This window comes from Equus przewalskii, chromosome 8 (genome assembly GCF_037783145.1).
Source record: "Equus przewalskii isolate Varuska chromosome 8, EquPr2, whole genome shotgun sequence".
Classification (NCBI taxonomy): Eukaryota; Metazoa; Chordata; class Mammalia; order Perissodactyla; family Equidae; genus Equus; species Equus przewalskii.
In genome coordinates, this window is record NC_091838.1 from 36935180 (window position 1) to 36961905 (window position 26726).

At 36.4% G+C, this 26726-nt stretch overlaps 1 long non-coding RNA gene across 1 annotated transcript; it reads left to right on the forward strand.

Moving 5' to 3' along the window:
* The first annotated feature begins 7223 nt into the window (after positions 1–7223).
* Positions 7224–26178, forward strand: LOC139085071 (uncharacterized). The gene is made up of 2 exons (XR_011543096.1): positions 7224–25280; positions 26029–26178. It is a non-coding gene; the product is annotated as an uncharacterized lncRNA (long non-coding RNA).
* Positions 26179–26726: the final 548 nt, after the last annotated feature.

Here is a 26726-nt window from a genome sequence, read left to right on the forward strand (position 1 = left end):
ATATGAAAGGACTTTATTAAATAATACCAGTGGAGTCCCTTCCTTCACTTCCTGAGAAGAAGGAACTTTTAAAACAATCTAAGAATAGGAAATTCAGTTTGGGAGGAAAAGAATAAAAAAAAAACAAATGAGAATTATAACAATTAATAGGAAAAAAATGAAAGCATATATCTCTGCCTCTAGAAAGAGATTCTTTAAAAATGGCCATCAGCCAAATTTAATAAAATAATTATTTGTCAGTCATTTTACGAAATGTTTATCATTTCTTTCAAGATATCTTTTTATTTTATTATCTAAGTTTTATCTTCCTTGTAATGTTTTTCTCCCCCTTAACTGTGTTTTTTATATTTTATGTCAACATTCTAAGATATTATATACAGCTTTTATAACTTTATAGTATTTTTTTTCATTTAGTGGCTGCTTCATTGTATTTAAAGTTTATTATGTGATTTAAGTGAGACAAATGTTTCCTGGTTATTGCTAGTTGCTATTTTGAATTTAACTTAGTCCATCAACCTACAATTAATTAAAAGATTTATCACTATTATTGTTTAAGTTAAATGCTATAACAGCCCGGGTAGCATCCTTATTTAAGAACAGTCATTTCTGTGTCCTCTTAGGAATGAAATACGGTCTTTGCTATTTACCAGATGTGCAATGACATTTCTTTCCTTCCTAGAAACTTTCTGACTACTACAAGTGAAGTCTTCATCACTGAGGTAATTTCTTACAGTGTTGTAAGAAATTAAAGTCAGATTTGTTGAATTCTAAATTCCACTAAGCATGTAGAATTTACAAGTATTCTATAACAGATTTTGCTACACGGTCAAACGTAGTTTGGATATTTCTTAAAATGGGATTTTTCTCTCAAAATTTCCACAAATATTGACAATTCAACTATATTTTTGTACCTTATGGGTATGATATTCCAATGGAAAATGTGTTTTTATCTTTCTCTGACCATTTAAGGTTCTATTTCCCTCTGTAATGTTTTGGTGTCTGGCTTTAATGGATGGCATTACCTTGTTGGGTACAAAGAATGTGTTACCTAGGTACAAAATGGCTCTTTTTAACTGCTTCCTCTCTGAGTCTAAAAAACATTTAAAAATTTCTCTTAAAATTTATCTGAATTGTGGATCACAATAACTTTAGCTTGTAGTTAACATATACTAACAACTGATAGCTTGCAATTTGAATTGTGTTAGAAAATTCCATTTATCCTGGCTAATTTCCAAAATTTCCCAAGTTCATCTTTCATTCCTTAATTATATGTGCGTGTATAGATAGATAGCCAATAAAATAAAATGCATAGCAAAATTCTGATTGCCTTAATTGAGTCATTTATCCAACAAATAGTTGTTTATTAAACATCTGCTATTTGCTAGGCATTGTTTTACATGCTGTTTATACTGTATATACATAGATATTCTGCCCTCTTAGCCTTTGTATATTAGTGAAAGGAGTGAAGCAATAAACAGGTAAAAAAGATGGAAATGTAATTTCAGGTAGTGATTAGTGTCTGAAGGAACCAAAAAGGAGATACAATAATGAATGACTATTTGAGCAGAGAATGGTGGATACCACAATCAGTGAACTTCTCTGTAAAGAAGAGGCTTTAAACTGAAACCCAATTGATAAAAAACCATAAGCCCTGCAAAAACCTGAAGAGAAGCAACCTGGACAAAGAAATAAAAAAATTTCCAAGGCCAGCTTGGCTGGGTTTTACTTGGGAAGGGAAATAAAGTCTGTGGTGTTGGGTAGACACAGAGACAGAGAACAGACTGGTAGTGAGCAGAGGCAAAGGGACCTGGGGAGAGGGTGAAATGAGTAAAGGAGGTCAATTGTGTGGAAATGGATGGGAACTAGATTTTGGTGGTGAGCACGTTGTAGGGTATACGGAAGTTGAACTATAACGTTGCACACATGAAACTTCTGAATAATAGATAAATAAATAAATTATGAAGGATTTTAAAAAAGAATATTTTGTCTTCTCAATTGTAATACAATTGCAATAAGTCATTAACCAGTTAATCAGCGAGTAATTATTTATTTTAAATTCACTATGCATTGAGCTGATCCCTTGGGAGATAGAGGTTTAAAATTGCTCTTTTAGAATTTACAAAATGGAATGACAAGTAGTAAAATTCTTTAAAAATATTGTTTTTCAGTATATCAAACCTACAGAAACAGGCAAAGGATAATAATATAATGTCCACCAGATTTAAGAGGTTTAACCTGCTTATATTTTGACATTGTTTCTTCAGATTCCTTGTAGGAAATAAAATGTTACATATATACTTGAGTGCTCTTTGCACGTTGTTGGTGTCGTGATCCAATGTACACACCAGGATAGATGTGGAGAGGTCTGACGGCCACTCTGAGTTTATTATAAACAGCGTTTCAATATATACATAGCTTACATCTGTTAAACATACACAGGTGTTCTGGACAAAGTAATTAGCGAATGCCAAGAATTCTTAGTGATTTCTCAAGGAGCCCTCCCTCAGCCTCTGTTTTGATATCATGTTATTGCTGTGTTTGTACATTTTTATCTCAGAGCATTCAAGGCCTCCTAGGCAACGGCCCCTCTTGCTCCCAATATCGTGTCTCCATCTGTGCCCTCAGGCGACCGTGCCTGGCTTGGGTTGCCTTCCCCAGAGGTCATACCTGTCATTGGCTAACTGGCCTTCTCACCTCCAGGTCACAGTTTGTTGGCAAGCCTTTTCCAGTGATTATTAACCCTTCCTGCGTCAGGGGCGGCTACACACATCCTTGTTTGTGCTATTCTCTTCTCTTCTAGGGTATTTTTGTATGATTATTGACTATTTGGATATCCTCTTTTATAATGTAACTACCATTGTGGAGTTGGTATGTCCTCTTCCCTTCATGTTTCTATAAACCTTTCTTTATGGTGAAACATAGACATAGAGAAAAAGGCAAAATTCAAAAATATATGGATGCATGATTTATCACAAAACGTCATTTAATTCTCACCCAAGCAAAGAAAGAAAAATGCTAAGACAGAGAAGCCCCTGTTGTACCCATGCTGATCACTATTCTCTCCTTTCCCCCAGAAGTATATGCCATCCTGACTTTATTAACAGTTGCTTCCTATAATCTTCTCACCCTTAGATCCCCTTTGTCTGTTTTTTTAAAAAAAGTATGTAAATGGAGTAGTATAGTATGTAGAGTTTGTGTCTGGCTTCTTTTGCTCCATATGTTTGTGAGGTTCATTTATGTTTTTACATGTCATTGCAGTTTATTTGCGTTGCTGTAAATATTTTTTTGTATTCATATGACATCATTTACCCATTCTACTGTTGAAGGACATTTGGATTATTTTCAGCTCTTTGACTATCACAAAGAATGCAGCTACAAATATTCTTGTAAATATCTCAATGCATATGTGTTGCCATTTTTGTTGGGTATATACCTAGGAGTGTAATTGTTGGGTTATGGGATATGTGTATCTTGAAACTTAGTAGAAAATTCTGAACTGTTTTTCAAAATGTTTGTCCTAATTTACACTCCTACCAGCAGTGTAAGTCGTTCCATTGATCCACATGCTCATTACCCAGGCCAGGAGATGCCCACGCATCTTGTTCACTTTGTATTTCAGTTCTTTCAATTTTAGTCATGCCAGTGGGTGTGTAGTCTTCTCTCTCTCCAGTTTTAATTTGTATTTGTCTGTGACTAATGATGTTAAGGCATTATCATATGCATGTTGACCATTTATACCCTCTTTTATGAAGTGCCTCATTGAGTCTTTTGTCCAATTTTTAAATTGGGTTCTCTTTTTCTTATTAATGTGTAAGATTCTTCACATTCTACATACAAACATTTTATAGGTTATATATGTATTGAAGCTATTTTCTTCTATTCAATAGCTTGTCTTTTTACTATCTTAATAGGTCTCTTGATGTCCAAATTATTAATATTTTCCTTTCATGTTCTGTTTAGGAAGAGCTTTCATACCCAAAATTGTGAAATATTCTCCTATATTATCCTTTATAAATTTTATTGTTCCTCCTTTCACGTGTAAACCTACAACCCACCTAGAATTGATTTTTTTACTCTTGTGATCAGTGTGAGGTAGGTGTAGAGTTTCATTTTTTTCTCTGTCTATAGCCCATTTTCCTAGCATCATATAGTGAAAATACTTCTTTCTTCCACTGCTAGACAGTATCGCCTTTATTGTAAATCAAATGTCCTGATATATGAGTGTCAGTTTCTGTGTTTTTTTATTCTATTCCATTGGTCTATTTGTCTATTCTCATGCTTGTAGCACGTTATCTTATTATAGTTTTATAACAATTTTTGATATTTGGTAAGGCAGATCCTCTCTCCTCATTATTCTTTTTTGAGACTGTCAAGACAGTTCTCATTTTACACACACACACATCAAGATTTTGATTGAAATTGCTCTAAAACTATAGGCACATTTGGAGATATTTGACATCTTTATAATAATGAATTTTTAAATTCACAAATAGTGTATTCTTTGATTTATTTAGGTCTTCTTTAAAATTAAAGGGTCCCTAAGTATCCCATTATTATTTTAGAGTTTTCTACATAGACGTCACTGGAATCTTTTGTTAGATTTGTTTCTAGTATTTGATATTTTTGATGTTATTGAAAATGGTTCTTTTAAAAAAAGTTTATTTTTTAACTGTTTTTTACCAGTATATAGAAATACAATTGATGTTCTTATATTGACCTTGTATAAAGAAATCTTGCCATTCTTTTTTTTATTAATTCTAATAATTTTTATAGAATCTTTTGGATTTTCCTTGTATATAATTAAAAGATTGACGAGTAATATTGGTGTATTTTCTTCTGTTTTAATCTTTGATTGGAGGTGGTCATATCAACTATCTTTGTATTGTCCTAACCTCAAAGGGGAAATTTGTTACATTTCACCATTAAGTATAATATATTTCCATTGATAGAGTCTACCAGAGTAACATTTTCTCACTTTTTACTTTTCTTCACATGTCTTTATTTCACTTTCATTGTGAAAATGTTTTCACTGGACATAGATTTCTAGGGTGGAAGGTATTTTGTTTTCAGTCACTGTCACTTGAAAATATTATTCAATTGTCTTCTAGGTTCCATTTTTTCTTTCAGAGGTTCCCACAATAGATTTCACAGGAACTGGTCATCCCAGGTGGATTCTGGCCTCTCCTCACCTAGGCCAGCAGATGCCCACATATCTTACAGCTGACCCCCTCCACTACCCACCAGTGAGTTTCCATCAGTCACCCTCCAACTTGGGCTGGGTGGGGCAGAGTGACTTTATTTATTTTTTATTTCAATTTATTTAAACTAAAACAAAACAAAGCAGCTCACCCATTTCTTATACCCCACCCCCAGCCTCTGACAACCACCAATCTATACTCTGTATCTATGAGTTTATTTATTTGTTTAACTTTAGATTCCACAAATAAGAGAGATCATATGGTATTTGTCTTTGTCTGGCTTATTTCACTTAGCATAATGCACTTGAGGTCCACCCTTGTTACCGGTTTTTGTCACAAATGGTAGAATTTCATTCTTTTTTATGGCTGAATAATATTCCTTTGTGTATATAATATATATATTATTATTTATACATGTTAATTATATATACATTGTGTGTATATATATATCTCTCTCATAGTTTCTTTATCCATTCATTCATTGAAGGACACTTCAGTTTTTTCCATGTCTTGGCTGTTATAAGTAATGCTGCAAAGAATTTGGAGGTGCATATATCTTTTCAAATTACTATTTCATTTTCTTCAGATAAATACACAGAAGTGGAATTTCAGGATCATATGCTAGTTCTGTGTTTAATTTTTTGAGAAAACTCCATACTATTTTCCATAGTGGCTTCACCAATTTACATTCCCACCAACAGTGCACAAGGGTTACCTTTTCTCAACATCCTCACCAACACTTGTTATTTCTTGTCTTTTTGATAACACCCATTTTAATAATTGTGAGGTAATAGATCATTGTGGTTTTGATTGACAGTTCTATGATGATTAATCATACAGAGCATCTTTTCATTACCTGTTGGCCATCTGTTTGTCTTCTTTGGAAAATATCTATTTAGATCTCCTGCCCATTTTTTAATTGGATTGTTTTGGGGTTTTTTATTTGTTTTGTTTTTCTGCTATTGAGTTGTATGAGTTTTTTAATATACTTTGGATATTAGCCCCTTATCAGATATATGATTTGCAAATATTTTCTCCCATTCATTTCTCCCTTTTCATTTTCTTGATGGTTTCCTTTGCTGTGCAGAAGCTTTTTAGTTTGATGTAGTCCCACTTGTTTATTTTATTTGCTGCTTTTTCTTTTTTGTCAGATACAAAAAAATCATTGCCAACACCTATGTCAAAGAACTTTCTGCTCATGTTTTCTTTTAGGAGTTATATGGTTTCAGGTCTTAGGTTCAAATTTTTGTGTATGGTATAAGGTAGTGGCCCAGTTTCATTCTTTTGCATGTGGCTGTTCAGTTTTATTAACACTATTTATTGAAGAGACTATCTTTTTTCCGTTGTATATTCTTGGTTCCTTTGTCATAAATTAATTGATCATATATGTGTGGGCTTATTTCTGGGATTTCTATTTTCTTCCATTGATCTATGTGTCTGTTTTCATGCAAATACTATACTGTTTTGATTACTATGGCTTTGTAATATAGTTTGAAAGCAGGGAGTGTGATGCCTCCAGGTTTGTTCTTCTTTCTTAAGATTACTTTGATAATTTGGAGTCTTTTGTGGTTCCATGCAAATTTTAGGATTCTTTGTTCTATTTCTATGAAAACTGCCATTGGAATTTTGGTTGGGATTTCATTGAATCTGTAGATTGCTTTGGGTAGTATGGACATTTTAACAATATTAATTCTTCCAACCCATAAACACAGAATTTCTTTCTTTTTATTTGTGTCTTCTTCAATTTCTTTCACTACTGTCTTGCAGTTTTCAATATATAGGTCTTTCACCTCCTTGGTTAAATTTATTCCTAGGTATTTTATTATTTTGTTTTTTGGTGAGGAAAATTGTTGCTGAGCTAACATCTGTGCCAATATTCCTGTATTTTATGTGGGATGCTGCCACAGCATGGCTTGACGACAGGTGCTAGGTCCACGTGCAGGATCTGAACCTGTGAATCCTGGGCCACTGAAGCAGAGCACATGAACTTCACCACTATGCAACTGGGCCAGCTCAGGTATTTTATTCTTTTTGATGCAGTTGTAAATGGGATAGTTTTCTTAATTTCTCTTTCTGATATAATATAATATAATGAAATATCACATTATTAATGTATAGAAATGCAACAGACTTTTGTGTAGTGATTTTTTACCCTGCAACTTTACTTACTTCTTTTATTAATGCTAACAGTGTTTTGATGGAGTTTTAAGGGCCTTCTATATGTAATATCTTGTCATCTGCAAATAGTGATGGTTTTACTTCTTCCTTTCCAATTTGGATGCCTTTTATTTCTTCTTCTTTCCTAACTGTTCTGGCTAGGACTTCCAATACTATGTTGAATAAAGATGGCAAACGTAGGAATCCTTGTCTTGTTTCTGATCTTTGTATCATGTTAACTGTGGGCTTATCATATATAGCCTTTGTTATATCAAGGTGTGTTCCCTCTATACCTGCTTTGTTGAGAGTTTTTATCATAAATGAATGTTGAATATTGCCAAATAATTTTTCTGCATCTATTGAGACGATCATATGATTTTTATCCTTTATTTTGTTAATGTGATGTATAACATTGACTGATTTGTGAATGTTGAACCATTCTTGTATCCTTGGAATAAATCCCACTTCATTGTGGTGTATAATTCTTTTAATGCATTGTTGAATTCAGTTTGCTGATATTTTGTTGGGGACTTTTGCATCTATGTTCATCAGGGGATTAGCCTGTAATTTTCTTTTCTTGTGGTATCCTTGTCTGGTTTTGGTATCAGAGTAATACTGGCTTCATAAAATAATATTTGAATAGTTCTTTCCTCTTCTTTTTTTTGGAAGAGTTTAAGAAGGATTGATATTAATTCTTCTTTGAATGTTTGGTAGAATTCATCAGTGAAGCACTCTAGTCCTGGATTTGTGTTTGTTAGGAAGTTTTTGATTACTGATTCAATATCCTTACTAGTAATTGGTCTGTTCAGATTTTCTATTTCATTCATGATTCAGTCTTTGTAGTTTGCATGTTTTAGGAATTTATCCATTTCTTCTAGGTTTTCCAATTTGTTGGCATGTAATTGTTCATAGCGGTGTCTTACGATCTTTTGTATTTCTTTGCTATCAGTTGTTACAGCTCTTCTTTCATTTTTGATTTTATTTATGTGAGTCTTCTCTCTTTTTTTCTTTGTGAGTCTAGATAAGGGTTTGTCAGTGTAGGGGAGGAAGACATTTCCTCTATCTTCTCTGGGTTCTTCTGGCTGGAGAATGAATTAAATTCACATGAGACAGAATAACAGGAGAAAATTCAACAAAGCTTTATAACATGTATACATGAGAGAGGCTCAAGCAACCTGAGCAATGTGCCAAAATGACTGAAGCCACCACCTTAAATATCATCTTCAGCTAAAGACAAAGGAGGATGTTGGGGGTGGGGGGAGTCAGTTATGGGAGATTACCACACAAGTACAGTAAACAAGAGTCAGGTTATTATGCAGACTTGAGTCCTTGCCTTCCACATTGATGAGAGTTTCTAGAGATAAGGTCATCCCTTCTTCCTGGTACAGAGAGGGAGACAGATTTACAAATGGAGGTTTCCTTTACAATGTAAATGTCTCTTAACATAGAGTAGGTAAATTCTACTTTTCAGAGTTTCTTTCCTGTCCACAGTTTTAAAAACTATCCAGTCCAAAATAATCCTCATGCCAAAGAGACATATCTTGGGGTGACAAATTCCAGTCCCCCATGTTAGTGTTGTATATTTTTTCAAAGAACCAGCTCTTAATTTTATTGATCTTTTCTGTTTCTATTTCATTTACTTCTGCTCTAATCTTTCTTATTTTCTTCCTTCTACTAACTTGGGCTTCATTTCTTCTTTTTCTAGTTTCTTGAGGTGTAAAATTAGGTTGTTTGTTTGAGACTTTTCTTTTTTCAATCTTGGCAAACAAGAATAATAAGTTCTGTTTTATTAAAAGGTTAGCTGTTACTCCTTTGAGGGTAACATCTTTTTCACCCTCCTTCCCCAAGCCTGGCTACTTTTAAGATTTTCTACTTATATTTTCACCATTTAAACTTTTACGTGATTAGGTGCCAGCTTCTTTTTTATTTGTTCTGTTTGGGAGTTATAGGATTTTTTTTATTTCTAAATTAATGTCTTTTTTCAGTTTTGGAATGTTCTTTTCAACTATCACTTCTGCTTCCCCCCTCCCTTCTTTCTAGGACTCCATTTGCATGTGTTTTAAGCTATATCACTATTTTTATCTCTGTCTCCTACCTTCTATTCTCTATCTTCTTTTATTTTTCTCTGTGCCTACTAACTCCAACAGCTATAGTCCTTGTTGATCTATTTCTATTCCCTGTTTCTGCTGACTTTCATTCATGCAGATTTGTTCCCTTGGGTGTTTTATTTTTGATTATATAACAGATATTGTATTTGTAAAATTGTTTGTAATCTTATGTTCATTCAGAGAGGATTTATGTTTGAATATACTAGGTTCCTTGGAGGTATTAGCTATCATGAATCAACTTTAAAAATCTCCATGATTGACATGATTCAAATAGAGCTGCAATTCCTACAAAGAACTGTCTAGTTATAGTTTACCCATGCTCTAAGAATTCTCCTAGATGATCCAATCCAAAGCTACCAAGAGTCTTCAACACTTTCCACCTTACCCCTGGAAGCACAGCAAATCTGTTAAAAGCAGGCCTCAGCCTCTCTGTCATTCAGCAGCACCTTCTACAGTTAGCAAATGCCCTCGAAGATTAAGAATCTAAAACACAGGGTCTCTTTGACTTTCCTTTTGCCTTGGTTCTTGGTCTGGTAATTTTTCAGTAGTTTGTTATCTTTCCTATGACTCTGTGTATATTAAATTTTTTTTGTAGTATTTCTAATTGTCCCCAGTGGGATGACTGAATTGAACAAGTTGAAGCTCCATCTATTCACAGTTTATACTGTGACCATATGTGTCCAGAAACTTGTTTCTACTACTTACCATAACCTAATCTAGAGATTTGGGATATGTCATTGAAAAACCAGTTCTCTGCCATTGTGGAGTTTACAATCTAGTTTAAGTATTGAACTTATGTATTTGAATCATATAAAATTTTACAATGTGTTAAATGTTATGAGACAATAGAGGAGAATAAGGGAATTTGGGGAATGTGACCACTGCTTTTACAACTGTTGTTTGAACTTCATAATAATCCTGGAATATAGGAGAGCATTCATAGATATAAACTGCTATTCAGAGATTATAAATGCTTTGACTAACGTCATATGTTTAGGAGCTAATTATGAATTGGCAGGAATTAGAACTCAGGTCTATTTCTGCCACTAACATCATTGCCTTCTCTGATTAGAAGACAAGTACTGAGCATGCCAAATATTTTTCATATTTCTTTGCCACTCATTAGCTACATGGCCTTGGAAAAGTTATTTAAGCTCTCCATCTTGTATTTTCTCAAGTCTAGAGTAACACGACCTATGTCAACAGGTGGATATATGAATTATAGGAATTATATTAGATAATACATGAAAATCATTCCTGTGTAATAGTGAATTTGACTGGTCTTTATCCCTGGTTCCAGGGAGGTAGCCTCTAAATCCTTGGAATTTCTCTAGTGATAGGAGTATCTTTGTTGTTCATGATGGGCCATGATAGTTTATGCTAACAAGAGGATTAATGGTGGGCGCCTTGACATTTTAAGCTGATGAGTTGATTCAGGACAGGGACTGCTCATACTGGAGAGACCAATCATGTGCATAAAGAGTTAGAGCTTTAGCAATGTGATGTTAGCCTGACTTCCAGGTCAGAGAGAGGGGTTGGAGATTACCTTCAACCTCATGGCCAATGATTCAATAAATTATGTCAATATAATAAAACCCCAATAAAAACTCTGGACTCTGGGGCTCAGGTGACCTTCTCTGTGCATTGTATTATATTGCATAGTGCTTTTGGTGTATTGTCACACATCAATGTGCCTGGAGGGTGATATGTCTGACTCCCAGGAGAGAGGACAATGGAAACTTTGCATTTAGGACCCTCCCAGACCTTGCCCCATACATTTCTCCCTTTGGCTGCTTCTGATTTTTATTCTTTTGCTGCAATAAAACTGTAATCACAAGTATACTGATTTCCTGAGTTCTATGAGTTGTTCTAGCAAGTTATTGAACCTGAGGGGGTAGTGGGTACCCCTGAACTTATAATCATCTGGTGAGACATTTGAGGACCTCTGTAGCCATCTGGGGACTTCTGAACTTGTGTTGGTGTCTGAAGAGAGAGTAGTCTTATGTAGTACTGTCCTCTTAACCTGTGAAGTTTGGCATAACTGTGGGTGATTGTCATGAGAAGTCATTACAATCACCTAGCATAGTGTTCAGCAAATAATAGGTGTTAATTAATATTTATCATCATTAGTGATCAGAAATGTGATTCTTATATTCTTAATATGATAAGAATAGATGCTCAGTCACTACCACATATGGGGCATTTAAGTTTATCAATGCATATAAGTTAGTGAACAATTAATGAATTTGTTGAAAATAATTTCCTTTCAGTCAAAATGTATAATCACTGAGTAGTTTTACACCTGTATTCTTAGGTGGTTTGATTGACTAAAGTTTGAAAACTGTTCTTCCATTATGTGATATCGTATAGATAACAAGAACAATTCTTCCTGGATTATCTTCTTATAATCTATATTTTTAAAGTCTCTATTTAAATTTATGCCAAGTCCTCAACATTCACTGAGAGCCTTCTCTGTGTTAAGCATAATGCCTAGTCAGAGATAGAAAGTGAGGTAAGACAAGATCTCTCCACTCCAAGGCTCATTATCTAGTGGGAAAGGTAGGCATATTAACTAACAACTCTAATAAGATGGACTGTAATAAATTTTTTTGGCATAGTTACAAGCAAAAAGCTATGGAAATATAGGGGAGGAAAATATTAGTGTCAGATATTAAACTCTCTTAACATAGACTTAAATTCTTCACATAATTCAAATGTTATAAGAGAAATTTCTCTATAAATTGCTGTTGAGAGTTTCTTCCTTTTACTATTGTACCATTTACTTGTTCGATTACATCATGGATTCTCAATTGTTTGTTCTCAGGTAGTCTGTGATCCTAGAAAATTTTTTCCCTTCTATTTACTTTCTGTTTCTTTGAAAAATTATTGTGGAAAGATCCTTATTTGTTCCACATTATATGTTACAAGTATTCTTCCATTCCAAGTGAGTGTTAGGGGAAAGGGACATAAGAATCATGCAATGGATACTAGTTGTCATTTCATGATTTAAGTCTGACATAGTTTCTTATTGATGAAAATGAAATGTATATGACCTTGCCATTGTAATTAGTGACATCTGTCTTTGTTTACAACAGATTGGTTTAAGATGAAATATGTTAAACTTGAGGGGGGAATAGTAGTCAAAAGCTGCAGCACTTCTAGTATGACCATGTTTTTGCAAATGGAAATGGGGGACAAGGCTAGAAAAATGCCTTACCTTGGCCACCCTGAAAATATACTTTACGACGCTGATCAATTTTGTGTAAATGCTGGCAATTCAGTGCCTTGAAGCATAAGAGTTAGGCCATGGTATATCAGGCTTCCATAATTTGACTTTTCCTTACATCTCCAGCCTTGTCTTTCAGAAGCACTGTGTTGGTGTCTCTACTTTCTAGTTCTGTTTTTCCCAGAAGGGAAGAGGTGTTTCCAAGAGTATTTATCTCTGCTTGTGCTACATTCCCTGTCTAGATTGCCCTTTGCATTTTGGTCTGATGAATACCTACCCATGTTTTAAGACTTAGGTGATACCTAGGTCTTTATAAAGTCTTTCTTGTCACCTCTTACAATGAACTGTGTGGTAGACAACTTATAAAATATCCCCCAATGGTACCTGCCTATTGGTATTCACACCCTAGTGTAATCCTCTCCTCTTGAGGCTAGACTAGTGACTTGCTCCCAACAAGTAGAATACGTCAGAAGTGTTGATATGTCATTTCTGAGATTAAGTTATATAAAGACTGAGACTCCTTTATCCTGCTCAATTTTTATCCATCTCCTAGCAGTTTCTCCACTAGACCTAGCCTTGGAGAAAGCCCTGGAAAGTCCATCTTGAATGTTGGCATATGCTAAACTACACCTTCTTCTTCAGACTTTACTTTTACTAAGCCGTTATTGGAGTGGGCAAACCTATCCCAGTTTCTGTTGTTCTCAAATTATCTTGTGTTGCTTTCTAGAACTGTTGACTATTTTGAGGTTCTCCTGTTTTCAGATCCACCAGACATCCCTTTACTTCCTCTACTTCCTCCTGCAAGACCTATATCATGTAGGTCTTATGGCTATAGGTAGTTTGTTACCAAATATTTGTATTTTGACAAGGGATACCTTGTCACTTAGTTTTCTTGTAACTATTGCTCAGAAGTTTTGGGTTTTTATATTTAGTTGTTTGGGAATCCCAGCAGATCCAAAAATTATGATGCTTCCACTGCTACAAACAATCTAGAATTCTCTACCGTTTTTATGTTTTGATATAAGTACCTCAATGTTATTCTAGGGAACCAAACTCTTTCTCACTCTTAGTCCATGTGCTTCCGAAGGTGTTGCCTCCATCCCTAGGCTCCAGTGCTGGGTATGTGTGTCAAGCCTGGCCAATTAAAAAATTACATTTTAATAGTGATTGAATCAGTGAGAAACCAGTGATTCAAAAAGGAATTTTATTCCTAGGATATAAAAATTTAAATTTAAAATTCCTAGGAATTTTATTTGAATTATTGAAAAATACATATATTCTATTTTTGACAAAATTTTAACTGGTTGGCAAACATGTGGAGCCCAAGAATGATGCAAGCTTAGAGTAGTGCAAAACCAAGAGACAAAGAGAGAACAAGTCCTGACAATGTCACTGGGACCTCCTGATCAGCCTGTGCCTAAAGAAATTATACTCCCTAGACTTTTCACTTATCTGAGCCAATATATGTCTTCTAAAAGTAAACTTAAATGTGAAAAGTCATCATATAAGTAATAGTCAGTAAAACTTCATGCAGAGTTAAAATTGAGTTAACTCACAAAGAACTGATGGAATTTGGTTGAAGAAGAACACCAAAGAGGGGCTTTCATGTTGGAGAGGCAATAATAGAGGGATTATATAATGTATTTTCCAATCCAGGACCCTCTTAAGAGTTTAAGGGGTGTTATTAGTGATTACACTGGGACAACAGACGTAAAATGGGACTGTCCCAGGCCAACAAAGATACTGCTTTCCCTAGCCATGAGAAGGTGATGTGGGTAAAGGCAGGGAGGCAGAAATAAACCTGCTGAACTCAAGGGCACAGGGACTAGTGGAGTCATGCTGCCACACAGGAGTCTCAGATGACATCATGATTAATGAAATTTCTGATGAGCAAGTTTATGGGCAGATAGTAAAGGTCCTTGACTTCTAGATTAAGTAGTTCTATTTCTTATTATTCTTTCTGTGGGTTAAAGGGCAGATTGGAAGCAAGAGAAATGACTGAGCAAACAATCTGCTTGCTTGATTGGTCCTGAGTAAGAAAATGTAAAGAAATCAAGTGTCCCCTCTAGATATCATCTTAGGTTGGTAGAACTTGAGGGAGGCTCTCCAGTGATGCTTTCAGTTCCCAGAAGGGATGTCCTGTTGATGGCTCAGAAGCAATGTCGGTTAGTGGAAAGATACCTAATGCTGTTGCCACCTAGCCACATTATCTTGGACAAGTCACTTGATCTCTTTGTGCTTTACCTAGTGGTAACAGTAGCTCATACTTACTGAGTACTTACTATGATCTAACCTCTGGGGGTTACCTTCTTTACTTGCATGGATTCACTTAATTATGGCAACAACCCTGTAAGGATGCCTTCCCTATTTTTTTTTCCAGATAGGGAGAGAAAGGCTTAGAGAAATAAAATATGACTTGTTCAAGACACAGCTTCTAAGGGAAAGACACAGAATCAGAGTCCAAATCTCCTTGATCCTCAAATCTGTGCTCCCAACCATGTTTTCATGTGATTTCATCTTTATCTATAGAAAGGGAGATAACAAAGTTCTGCTCAACTCACTTAGCTGAGACTCAGTGAGATAATATATGGCCAACATGGTGTCCCAAATCTGGAGTGCCTATTCCAGTACAAAGGTCTGAAGATTATTCAGTTTGGCCCCAAAGTACTGGTAAGAGGCATCCTCATAATCATTCTCCTACTTGTCCTGGGAATCCCTCTTTGGGTTATGGAGATTCTAGGGTATTGGATTTGGAGATGTTCTAGGGGCTATGTAAAGTCGTCATTCCTGGTGAATAGACAAATCCTTTCTTACAGCTAAACAATACCTTTACTGTGGTCCTTAGCTGAGCCTATTCACCTGCTTTTCCTTGTGCCACGGCCTTCTTCCTCAGATTCCCAGGGCCCCATCTGATCATCAAAGAAACTTGCTCCTCCTCTCTGATTCCCTCACTAAACTCTCTATTTAAATCACATGAACTCTCCTCCCTGCCAAAACCCTCTATTTTCATTTGCTTTCATAAAGGCTTTGATGGCCCCATAAACTCAGAATTCATATCAAACGAAAAACTGGTTTCATTTCTCTGAAGTCAAGAAAAGCTCAAACTTCAGACACTCTTAGGAAGTGTGGGAAAATATAGACATTCTATCTTTCTAATTCAGTACAGAAAAGAAAGGTGAGCAAAACAATTGTTTCTATAATAAAGCATGTCGAATGCTCATACCATGTCACATATATGAAAGTGCTTTGAAAACTGAAAAGTGATCCAGAAATTCAAAGGAACATAAAAACCATTGAATCGCCCCCCAAGACTTCATGAATTTATTACTGAAGTATTCTGATATAGTGAGGTTTTCTAAATTTCTTCATACACATGAACCACAGTAATTGTTAGACACGCAACAGGCACACACACCTTGTGATTAATTAGAGGTTTCCTTAATAATAATGTATAATTCTTCAGGTGAGCATATTGGTTAACAAATATACAACTGAGAATAATACTCAATGGTATACCAAAAATTTATACATATTAACTCTTTGTCAATTTATTTAGAAACTTATTAGAAAAATGGCCCAAATAGCATTAGACAGTTTCATTGCATTTTTTGAGTGAGAATGAAGTGTTATCTTTAAAAGAAAAAAGTTGAGCTGAAAAGATGCTTAAAATAAAACATCCATTTTTACTGCAGATGTTAAAAATGGAATAATTAAATATAAAATGAAATAAATATTACTGAGCCATGATTCATCTCCCTCATTTGATAGGAAACTGATATGTCTCTATCATAACAATAAAACTGCCATCTGGCAATAAGCACGTGTGTGTGCGTGTTTTCATGAGCATATAATTTCAGAAGCATATGATTAGGAATAAGAAAGAAACTTAAATGAGCTGCCTGTAGGATCAATTGAGGTAAAGGAAAACAATGGAACAAAGGAAAAATCTAAGAGAAGAGATCAAGAAATAATTGGGAGATGATCAAGAAAACATGTATTTAAACAAAAAGATAAGACTTTGTGCAAGGATAGGAGTTGGAATTCTTCATATGAAAAATGAGGCTTCTCTCTCAAATCTGTGAGGTAGAGCAGGAAGGAAAAAGAATTGTGGTTGAATCACTCAAGGCCACAGAGCTAACAGCAGAGGTTCAACTCTATTCCATGATATGAAAGAAGAATTTCATGGCCTCGGGGTTGCTTATTTGACACAGGAGAGGAGAAGCAAAGGAGGGAAGGAATTCAATTTGGGCAGGTTGGCTGAGCCACCTAGATACCAGGTAGCAGGGTAAAGGCAAACAGGCATTTTTCATACTTTGAGTCTCTGAGGTAGAGTTGGGAAAAGGGGGATGTGGCAGGCTTTGGAATCACAAGGCAATGTACCAGCACTCTCTACATCTTGTAAGGGAGAGCCCAGGAGAGGTCATGCAGCAGGGACTCTGACAGCTGAGGGAGGGCAGCCCTTATGGAAGAGCAGGATTGGGCTCCTGTTCTGCACCCATCATCCCAGAAAACACCTTCAGATTTGAAGAACTGACCAGGTCCTTTCATTGGGAGAATCCTCCACTGGAGGGATAAGGAATTCAAGAAGAAGATGCACATTTTCTGGGTACTCAAGTCTGATGATCTCTTTGTTACCACTGACGGTCCTACAAGAATCAGGCAGGAGGCTTTATTGTAGAGATGCTGATTCCAACCTTAGTGCCTTCTTTTTTTCCCATTACATCACTAGCAAAGTGAAGAACATTGTCCCACAGTATATTGGTGTCAAAAACTGGGATAGTTTTGCATATTTCTTCCTCAAAAAATAAGAGGAAAAAAATTGCATGAGGATGATTTCCTGATTTTCTTTTATTAGGCAAATCTAAATTGTTTTGGATTATTACCTCTGTATTAATTACAAAAATAAAATAATGTTGGAAAGCTTATAATAAAGTACTATTCAGAAATGTACATTTGCACTCAATCCTCCCCTTTTTACTTCAGCACCATCAAATTTCACTGTGCTGGATGTCTCCAGTCTGGAGTCCCTAAGGATCAATTTCTCAGAGAGTAAACATCTGGTTTTCTGGAGAAGTTAGAGGTATTAATCTGGCTGTGCAGGATGAAGGGGCGGGAGACAGGAAGAAGGATGTCTAATTACTCCATATGCAAATTTTTCAACTAATTTCCAGCTCCATACCTCACTATGGCCAACCAATATGCCTAGTGTCTCAAGTTCCGAATTTCCAGCGGTCTATAGGGAAAAACCTACTTTTTCGCCTTGTCTGCAACTATAACGTCCTAGGTTTCAAGTTACTTTTACCTACAGAGTCAGTTGCCACCATACTATTTGCTTTAACATTTGTTGACATTTTTCACTTACTCTTATTCCCATTTATTTTTCCTTTGTTCTTAGGATTTATGCTTCTTTTTTTTATAGTACTGACATTTTAATATTATTTCCATTGGGAGCAGAAATAAACGCAATTTGCCATGTCTGACTGGAAGTCTTAACTGATATTCTATATACTGTAATGTGGAGGATTAGATGAGAAAAGCTGGGAGAACTGTTTAGGAAACTATTCACTGGATTTCTTGTCTCTGAATTCCTCTGAATTATGTAGCAGGCAGCATTCACCTCTCACTTTTCCATTACTAGTCATTCATTTGTTCTTAGACTCTGTAGTGAATCGTTTTCCTTCAGCTGGGGAAATTTCAGGAACCTTGGCTCAAATCTTTCCCTTGAGTTCTAGAGCCATGTATGTCTAATTGCCTTCAAGACCCCTTCCCTTGGAATTCCCAGAGGCAGATCAAAATGAGAATATTTCAGCCTGGCTCACCTCCATCCCATCCAGCTCCCAACCTCTTCTCTTGCTTTGTTTGCTGCCTCAGCAAATGGTACCACTATCCACCCATTTTCCAAAGACAGATAACTGGGATTCATCCATACCTCTTCTCCCGCTCACCACACTTCACCCCAAACCCAACATTCAACCAATCTCTAACTCCTCCTATCCATTTACTGCCACAGTGTTGCTCAACTCCTCCCTCTGTGCTCTTTGTCTACATTTCTAGCCTCCTCCATTCCTCACTTAGATTCCAGCAACAGCTTCCTCCTAGCTAGTGTCTCTGTCTTTATATATTTCCCACTCCAGTTGATTTTCCATGTTGAAGTCAGAGTGATCTTTCTAAAGCATAAGTTTGATTTTTTTATTTCCTTATTTGAAACTTGTAATGGATTTCCACTGTACTCAAAATAAAGTCCAAATTTCATGTCATGATCTGGTCCCCTTTCATCAAATGTCCAGCCTCACTTTTCAGCACTTTCCCTCACCTAACTTTACACTTCAGCCCTTCTTTTTTTTTTTTTTTTTTTTTTTTAGGAAGATGAGCCCTGAGCTAACTACTGCCAATCCTCCTATTTTTGCTGAGGAAGACTGGGCCTGAGCTAACATCCATGCCCATCTTCCTCCATCCATGTACTTTATACATGGGATGCCTACCACAGAATGGCTTTTGCCAAGCACTGCCTTATCTGCACCCGGGACCCAAACCGGTGAACCCCGGGCCACTGAGGACCAGAATGTGCGCACTTAACTGCTGCGCCACCAGGCGGGCCCCAGCCCTTATTTTAGTTTCCTGAATGTGTCATGCTCCCTTTCACTGCTGGGATTTTAACATACATTTTTCTTCTCTTCCTGGAACAGCATCTTTCCTTCCCCTTTCCAGCATAATCTAGGGAGCAGTTGTTGAGTTAACTCTTATGTAATCTTCAAGACTACATTTAGAGGTCATATCCCTTGGGACAATTTCTCTGATGCTCCCTCATACAGGGGTAGCTATTTTTCCCATGTGTTTTCACCAACCCTCTGTTTATTCATTTTAGTATTTGTCACCTTGTATTGGGTCTCTCCCACTAGACTGTAAGTTCTTTGATGGTAGGAGTAAGTTCTTATTCACTGGTATCTCTGGTACCACAATTTTTAGCATTTATAGTAGGTCCTTATAAATATTTATTAAATAGATTGATGAAATAGTATAAGTACCTGGTTCAGTGGCATTCTCTTTGTTGTGGATCTTACTCTGATCATATACTCTGGTACTATTGACTTTTATTCTTCCTTTCTTTTTCTCCTTCCTTCCTTCTATCCATCCATCTTTGTTTTATGTTCAAACTATGTTTTCTAGTTCTAATGAGTTGCTTCCCAGCCATGAGCCTCATTCTTTGGGTTTGCGTTCTTATCAAATCTCAGGACCTGGCTCTGTCTGCTTGCTGAGATTTCAGTTATACATTCATAATTCAGGAGTATTTATTAAGCATCTACTGTGTTAGGTATAGTACTCATTCAGAGATAAAGCAGTGAACAAGATTGGCTTAGTCTCCGCATTCATAGAGCAAAGATTCTAGTATGAGACTATTGGGGGCAGAGAGCAACTTCTTTAGTTTCACAGGCCCACAGATGGAGAGGAATTGTATCCCAGGAGCTGTACTTCATGGATTACACCCAGGACTATCATTCTCACCTGGACCTGATTTAAAGGAGATTTTGGCCTTTTAACTGATGTTACGTTAGGATGCTATAATAAGAAACTTGGGAAGGAGATGAGTATATTTTGCATGTGAGAGGGATATAAATTATTAGGGGCCAGAAGGCAGACTGTAGAGGATAGATTTTGAGATGGCCCCCATTATTCCCACCTCCTGGTGTTCTCACCTTTTTCTAATCCCCTCCACTTGACTGTGAATGGGACCTGTGACTTGCTTCTAGCCAATGGAATGTGGCAAAGGTGATGGAATGATACTCCTGTGATCATGTTATATTACATAAAACTCCATCTTGCTAGCAGACTTATTCTAGAGACTTTCTCCTTTGTTGGCTTTGAAGAAGTAAGGGACCATGTTAGGAGGCTCCTGTGATAAGGAACAGTCTCCGGTTGACAGCAAGAAGCCAAGGCCCTTCAGTCTTACAGTTGCAAGAAAATAAATTCTGCCAAGAGCCTAAGTGAGCTTGGAGGTGAAACCTTCTCTAGTGAAGCTTTCAGGTGTAACCTCAGTCCTGGGTGACATCCTTAATTGCAGCCTTGCAGAGGATGGAGCTCAGCTGCCTGGACTCCTGATTCACAGAAACTGTGAGATAACAAATGTTGTTTTAAGCTGATAAGTTTGTTCTACAGCAATAGAAAACTAATACGCAGAGACAGAAAAATAATACAGGGAGACAGATAATAAGCGGGTAAACAAATAGATAAACAGGTAGTTTGGATGGTGTTAAGACATATGAAGGAAATATATAGACTGATATTATAGAAAGAAAGTTGATACAGTGGCTACCTCGGATGGAACAATCAGGAAATGTTTCTCTTGAGGAGATGCTTTTTTGGCCAAAACCAAAAGAATGAGAGGGTAACAATCTTGGGGTAGATTGGAGTGTAGAAAAACATTTCAGCAGAGAGAATGTTTGATGCAAATGCTATGAGGTAGGAAACAACTTGACACATTGGAGGAACCAAAGGAGTCCACTGTGTAAGCAAGAGGGACAGAGTGGCCCCAGTGTATAGATTTTTGGACAAAGTAGTAAGGAATTTGCATTTCAATTGTAGTGCACTGGGGAGTCTTTGAAGGATTCTTAGCAGGAGAGGGACAAGATTTACCTACTAGTTACTCTGTGAGGAGTAGATTAGTGTTGGTGTCTTAGGATAGTGATGAAATGAAAGTGATATAGTCATTTAGGAGGCTATTTTAGATGAGAATTGATCATGACTTGGATAGAGGTGATAGAAGAGGAGATAAAGGTGTGGGAGTGAATGTCCCTCAAAGGTCAAGATAGAGCACAGGCTCCTCATCATACATATAAGACACTTCCTGGTCTGTCTCCTGATTACCTCTCCACCTTTAGCTCTCAACTCTTCCCCTTGTGAACTTCTGTCCCTTTTGCCAAGTTCTCAGTGTCAGCTCTCTCTGAAGCCAATGGGATATGACTGAACCTCCGTATTGTTTTCTATTGCATATGGTACCTTTCATTTCATACCTTTTTCTGTGCATCTCCCAAGCCCTTGGGTACCCCCTGTCCCTGTCTGTCCATTCTGATGCTTCCTGAGATGCAAGTTTGCTGAAATAACAAGAAAAGAAAAAGATTAAATAAACAAGGAAAAATAAAAATCATCTTGTGAAATGTTATTCTAGTAAAATTAGTATTTAAATCATTTTCTAGATTTATCAATTTTTCTGTTATTCTGACCCTTTCTTCTTGTGGTGAATTCTGAATACCCCTATTTATTATGTTAATAAGAAGCAAGAGAAAGTGGAACAGCACGTATGCTAAAACAAAAATGGGGGAAAGCCCTGTAATTGATCTCATTTACATTCCTAGAAAGAACATTTGCAATTTAACTTGGCCTCTGGAACATGAGAAATAAAAAGAATAAACAAGTCACTGATGTACATCTAAAGGGGCTATTTTGTTTCTCATTTTGTTCAACATATTTCAGGGTTTGTGAGGAATGGATATAAACTAACATGAGGTGAATATGCGTATACAACCATATCAGTTTTTATCTCAAATAGACAGTAATGTGGCCTCCATTGAATATAAGACAACATATATTTCTATCAGTATTTTTAACTCACTTAGTTTTACATGAAATAATACAAAAAGTTTCTCTATTTTTTTTTTTAATATTGAATTTCACAGATAGTGGTACTCAGCCATTGTGAGACAGTTAGCATGCTGTGACAATATGGGAATGTTTTCTCTTGTTAGAATGTTTCAGACTCTTAATCATAGTACTCAAAGTCCTTCCTACTGAGTCCAGCCTAGAACTGTCCAGCAGCTTGAGCCTCTATACCCATTCTTGCCTAAGGCCTGGAATCTAACAACACTGGATCACTTATAATCTATTCCCTCTTACCCATTATCCCTTAAGATGCTTACAATTCATCTCCTAATCTTGTTTAAAATGAAGATTATGGGGGCTGGCCTGGTGGTGTACTGGTTAAGTTTGTGCACTCGCTTTGGTGGCCTGGGTTTCGTGGGTTCACTTTCCAGGTACGGACCTACACTGCTCATTAAGCTACACTGTGGCAGTGACCCACATACAAAATAGAGGAAATTTGACACAGATGTTAGCTCAGAGACAATCTTCCTCACCAAAAAAAAAAAAAAAAAAGCATTTTATGATTTAGTAGATCCAGAGAAAAGCCAGACATTCTGCATTGCTAATAACCTCTCTGGTGATGCAGATGCTGCTGGTCTGTACCAGACATTTTCAGTAGCAAAATTGAGTAACTATTTTTTTTCTGACCATGTCATTCAACCTTGCAGATTCCTTCTACATGGAACCTTTACTGATGGCATGACGCCAACCCATTCTCATACCTGCAAGTCAAATCTTACCTCCTTATGTGAAGGATTTTTTTCTGTTAAGGGAGAGAATTCATAACTTCCTACTCTAATGGCTTTCCCTTACATTTAGGATAAAATGCAAAGTCCGTACCAGGCTTAGAAAGTCTACCTTTCCAACCCCTTTTCCTACGACTTTCCTCCTCACCCCACCACACTGATCTTGCACTATTGCAATATGCCAAACATTCCCTAGCGTTAGGGATTTTTTTAAAATTTGCTCTGCCCATCACATGTCCTCATGGCTTGGTCCCTCTTTTTCTTCAGGCCTTTGATCAAAGATCTCCTCAAACAGGTCATTGGATTGAATTGACCCCTACACAAAGCTACCTAGATGAGACTGAAATGAAGGCTGAAATCCAGCCTCTGCTTGGTTTACTAGACCAGATTAAGATTAATCTGGTAGCAGAGGGCAGGAGAAGTAGACAGAAGAATCACAAAACTCTTGCAGTAAAGCAAATATGAGAAAAGTAAGAAGCTAAACTGGGGCAATTGCCATGGAAATAGAAAGCCGTGCTGGTGCCTAAGAAAGGCTGTGCATGCATGGAGGAAGTTGTGCCTTTTAGTAAAGTGCTCAAAGGTATTAAATGGTCTAGCAACTGGCCAGGTCTCAGAGTGGTCTTCCTTGATCACCCAGTTTAAAATACCAACCTCCTCACTATTTCTATCCCCTTACTCTGCTTTAATTTTCTTAAAAAAAATGATGAATCAGACATTTTGTTATGTATCTTGATTTCTTTTTGTTGTTTCTATTTGAAACTCTGAATGTCAGCTCAGTGAAGGAAGAACCTTTTTCTTTGTTTACTGAAATATGCCTACAGCCTGGAACAGTATGTACGGTATAAAATAAGCATTCACATAAATATTAATTTAATTAATCAATGAATGAATACTCAGAGCCTCCATAAAACATACAATATGGAGCTATAAGACAGATATAGGTTCAGGTCCTAACTTAACTACTTAGGGAAGTTACTTATCTTCTCTGAAAATGTTTCTTCATCTGTAAATGGGAATAATAGTAATACTTGACTCACTGGAGGGTGGGGACAATGACATGGCATAATTAATGTAAAGTTCTTAATTTATTTCACACCTTATTGCAGTTGTTTACTTTTGTTTTTTCCCCTTGGCTATGAGCTCCATGAGATCTCTTCTTACAGTGCTTAGTGTATAATATGTAGTGAAGAAAACTTATTTTCAATAATTCATTCACAAATATTGTTCACTGAGTGACTACTCTGTGCCAGGTGCTCTGTTCTGATACTTGGGATACACAATAAAGAGTGTGTGGGACCTCATGAGCCTCACATAGCTTCTGTGCAATAAGGGAAACAGACATAAACAAATAATCAAGAAAGCAAAAACAAACAAGAAATCTTCTATAGCTTGTAATGTTACAAGAAAGAAAGAAACAAGGAACTGTCGTAGAATGACCATAAGGAAATAGTTCTTTAACATTTTGGAGGAGTGAAGATTATGGGTAATATTTGTATTTGTTTATTTTAAATATCTACTGATATCACACTGTATTTTATTAGCAATATCCTCTTTTTTGTCAATGAGACATAAAACAGGTATCAAGGGTATTTGCAATCATTTTTGACAAATTTCTCAGGTAGATGGCTCCTAGTCAGTGGAAGATCAGGTGATGTTTATAGAGTAGTCATTTCCAGCTCTACCCTTCCAGAGTGCCCAATGCTCTGACTTTCCCTGAGCTCCTATGGGAGAAGGGTGTGATGTGTGATATAGGGCTATCTCCAGGGTTCTGACAGCAAAGAGAAGCATGCTTGGTGGGTTTAACTAAGGAGAAGTTAATGAGCAGAACAATCACTGTGGTGTGGGTGGAGTTAAGTGAATGATCAAAGACTATTGAGATATCACAGACTAACTGCAGGGGAAACCATTACTGCCCATAGGCTGGAAGGTGCAAGAGGAAAGGATGTGTTGCTGGAGCCAGGAGAGATCTTGGAGCCAGAGAGGAGTGGCTGCTGTGATGGGAGCTAGACTATCAAATGCAGGGAGTAAAGTAGCAAAGCAGGAAGGAGAGGGGCAGAAATGCCTAATCAGTCTTTCTTCTTCTATGTTGCAATTTTCCTACTGGTAACTCTTTTAGCCAAACCTAAATGGAAGCTGGAGAGTAAAGAAACCTGGGTGACAGAGGCCATAAAACGCAACTTCCTCTGGCAGAGTGCAGGATGGTGAAGAGCAGGTAATGGATCTGGTGCTTGGAGTGGAGGACAATGGACACAAACTGTCCCACATGTTTTCTTCCCTGAAGCTGTCCCATGTTTTCCCATGAAGTCTACCTTAACGGGTCTGAATCATCTCTTTTGATCATCAACCCAAGTCTGAAATACTCCTTGAAACCGGAAGGCACAAGGATGAACCCTCTTAGCCATCCCAATGATTACCTAAGGGATATTTTTTTCTTTATTGGCAGATTTTTGTAGGCATGAGAAGGACATACATGGAGCATAATCAGAAAACTTTGAGAGCTGTTGGTAGGGAACAACTCTAGTGGATATTAATGAAAAATGGGAATGGCAAGATTCTGGGATGGAGAGTTGCAAAACCTTTGGATATATTAGATGATAAGATTGTGTTCTATTTATAGAATGGTAAATTTCCAGTAGGTGAATGGTGAACTTCTAATCCTTCTCCTTTCTTACTGGTATCTACAGTCATTATTTACATCATTACTTCTTTCCTTTCTTCACTCTCATTGCTCACCTTACCATTTCCTTTAGTGGTCACATGTGTCAAATCATTCTTAAACCTTTCTCTTTTATTTTTCTCTATGTTCTTTTAGGGAGAACTATCTTCCCTAATTCTCTTTGTTGACTGATATGAAAATATATTGTTTGAAAAACCTATGCAATAAACAATCTCTGTCATTAAGTCATGGTGCCACTCTTTATATGCGATCTAACCAATTTTTACCCTTCTTTCTTCTCCAGACCAAATGAGTTCAAAGTTACTGAAGTGATCTGGAAGATAAAAGAGGCGGTTTGGGTAAATGTTCCAAAAGGAAAACGAATTAACTTGTTATTCTTTGAGATGTGTTGAATCACTTCCACCAATAAAATAAACACACAATTTAAAAACCAGTCATGGCAATTTTTTTCTTAAATATTATACCACTTTAATATAACAAAAATAAATTTAGATTTATTTACTATTCAGGAGTAATATTGTGAACAAAAATATCACAATTATTAGTTCTATTTTTAGCCATATGGCTTCTCCCTTTATTTGTATTCTCATTTTAGAACATACATTATATGTGTATTAATTTATGCATTCACTAGTTAAGCCTGTCTTCATTGCCTTATGTATTCATTGAGTTGTGCTGTTGACTATTTGCTTAGTTTATTTGTAAAAAATGAAGTGTTCAAAACACTTACTACACTACCCTTTATAACAATTGAAAGAGTTACTATTTTAGAGTGGCATATCAGCCCTGTTTTTCTCTCAGCATTTAATGAGAGGCAGTAACTTGAATCACTTCCATCAGCCTGAAGCCTGAATTTCCAAATGCTGCATTATAACTGTTCATTGGATTCCTGTTTCATTCTAGTAGAGATGTTCTTCTAATGGATTTTGCCTGCAGCTTGTGGTATTCACTGAGCAATGGCAGAAATCAATTAAATTATCT